Raw genomic sequence first — 2851 nt, 5'->3', positions numbered from 1 at the left:
CATTCGTTGCACTCAAAACAAATAGACATTGGCGCACATGGCTAATTTGCATATGTGCACAGGACTGGTTGGCTCCGCAAGGCAAATAATGGAACATATCTATCTATCTCGGCCTATCTGTCTATCTATCTATCAACGCGTGTCTAGTTTTAATGTGATGTATTGTGTGTAGGCCTATGTCCAGTCAGACTTGTTCTGTGTGGTCTTGTAGGCTACTGTCCTGTGTGGGCCGAACCACCTAAATGGATTCCCGACGATTTGTGTCGTTTGGTATTAATAAAGACTTGACTAGGCTATCTATCTATCTAGACTATTTAATTAACAATTATTCACCTCAGGCTCCGTGAATAGTGGGGAATAGAGGGATAAAAGACAAGAGATATATCCCTTGTCATTTATCCCTCGACTTGTCGATTAGTTTGTTTATGTGACGATTTCAAAAACTTTTTTGTTTTTGTTTAAAGCATGCTACACGCGATTGGTTGGTTAGATTGGTGGCATGGAGAGCAAATTAAAATGATTCCCGCTTAAATACGAACGTTCTAGATGTCATCATCATCATCGGGTGCCCATCAACCTACAGCCGCGATTAATACTTCAGCCGACATTTTGTTCAGTGAGTGAATAAAGGTAGGTAGGAACCAAAGTGCCTGCCGATGTTCCCTGGGATCCACGCAAGCGAAGAGCGTCTACATTCCGATTGACTGTCAGTGTTTGGACGCTGAAGCGAATCATAGTCATTTGCATAAAGTTAAAAAGTTTTCAACTTCTTTTTGACGCTCTGGTCGCTCAACTTTGGCCGCTGGTAGCGTTGGTCGCTTTTGCCCATAGAAAGCGAATGACTTCCGGCGATTTGGTCGCTCAATTCGCTTCTGGTGTGGACGTACAGTAATAATCAGAACCCAACACAACAAATAGAAAATTAAGAGTTTTGGGGAAGAATTAGGCCAGGGTGATATCGTTTAAGTAGTGTGACAGTCTCTGAAAATACCTCTGACAGGTTATTGTCCATAAATAACTGAAAAAGGTCCACAGCACCACAAAAGTTCTTGAATTCCTCCTTTCCGTAGATGAGACTCAGCTCCGTCCTCAGCTTGCTTCTATTCAGCATTGGATATGTCTTTAAGGTGGAGCTCAGTGCAACTTCAGGGAATGAGGTGTGGTACTCTCCAAACCTATTGGCCTGCAGCAAGGTGGCACTGATGAGGTGGTCTGTGAAGGCGAAACGTTCCTTGGTGTGTCCCATTATTGTATCACACACCTACACAAACAGATGAGAGAGACAGAGATTTAATGTTAAGAAAAATATGTTAAGGTAACATGGCCTATCATCTACAAGTGAAAAGCCTTCACCTGAATTAAAAATGTTTACATATTATTAATAAAGACTACCTCGTAAATCTGCTGTGATGATAGAAGAAATCCAATTATGTTTTATAGTTACTATTAATGGCCACTAGATGGCAGCTGTCTATGATGAATGAAAGTGAAATAGTAAACATGGGATCATAACAAATACACAGACAACCCTATTAGAAGTGATGATAGTTCTACATTTCCTATTATGTCCAAATCCTTAAAGTGAAAATATTAATAAAAATAATAACACCCATAAAATAGAAGGTGTTTCTAATGTTTTGAGGAGTAATATAGAAGACTGCATTGTCATGGACAATAACTCATTTCTATATCACAGACTCACATCTGCAGCAATCCGACTGAGGTCTTCTTCCCGAGAGCAAGGCGCTTCCTCGGCGGCTCAGAGCCACTGCTTTGCCCCGCCACCATTGTGTGGATCGAATCTCTGAGTAAAAAATATTTTCATTGGTCTCATTAATATTTACGGCTATAATAGAAGCTAATAATAATAATAATAATAATAATAATAATAATAATAATAATAATATAAACACTGCTAATACCTTATAATATGTATCTCCTGTAGAAACTGCTGAATGCATCCATTGTTGTGAACTGCATCTGTGTTTCTCTTCAGGAGCTTGGCATAGAGGAATTCCACATGGAGCATGATGTGATGGAACAGTTGAAGGAAGAAATTAAAGTCAGGATCCTCCAGTAGCCTAATGTGATCTCCTTCTTTTTTGTTGGTTTTGTCATCATAGCCAATTGTTGATCGAATCCTCCTAAAGCATGCGATTAGGTCTTCTCAGTGTTCAAACACGGTATTGACGGCCCGGCTGTAAAAGTTCCATCTCACGTTGCTGGATGTTGGCAGTCTGTGAGCCACTGTTTAATCAAGGACCCTGGTCCGCTTGGGAGACCTCGTATAAAAACTGGCAAATCCACCAAGGTCAGTGGGATGAACTCAAAAAACCTTTTACTGTTTCTGTCATCGATGTAGCAAAGCACGAGCACAAGTTGGTTCTGAGTGCTAATGTCCATATTCTCATCTGCCTGGATTGACAGAAAATCGCGCTTCTTTGATAATCTGTTCCCTAACAACAGACATACAGTCAAGGAGCTCATTCTGGAGCGTCTTTGACGTCCCCTTGAACGAAGTTGCGCTCTCATGGTGCTCTTTCAAAGCAGCGTCAAGCGAGGAAACGAAGTCCACCAAGCCACGGAATATCCCTTGGTTATTGGAGCTCTCACTCTCATCATGGCCACGCAAATCCAACTCAAAAGCGGCGCAGAATTTCACACACACGTCTATAATTCTTGAGAGGATTTGTCTATTTCTTGTCACCTCTTCGTTGTGCTTTCTGTTGCCAATTCTATAGCCTTCGTTGAGCTGCTCTGCAATGCTAAGCCTTCCGATAAAGTTAAGCTTCAAGCTCGTGTCAAGGTGGCTTCGGCTGATTTCATGCTTCTTACATTTTTCAGTGAAATG

The 2851-nt window shown here is 41.2% G+C and overlaps 1 long non-coding RNA gene across 1 annotated transcript; it reads right to left on the bottom strand.

Annotated features, from left to right (window-relative positions):
- Positions 1–899: 899 nt before the first annotated feature.
- LOC132457493 (uncharacterized) lies at positions 900–2435 on the bottom strand. The gene is made up of 3 exons (XR_009525684.1): positions 1923–2435; positions 1703–1804; positions 900–1261 (listed from the first exon to the last, which is right to left on the bottom strand). It is a non-coding gene; the product is annotated as an uncharacterized LOC132457493 (long non-coding RNA).
- Between the last annotated feature and the right edge of the window lie 416 nt (positions 2436–2851).

The sequence above is a fragment of the Gadus macrocephalus genome, chromosome 5 (genome assembly GCF_031168955.1).
Source record: "Gadus macrocephalus chromosome 5, ASM3116895v1".
Taxonomy (NCBI): domain Eukaryota; kingdom Metazoa; phylum Chordata; class Actinopteri; order Gadiformes; family Gadidae; genus Gadus; species Gadus macrocephalus.
This window is presented reverse-complemented; position numbering and strand designations above follow the sequence as displayed.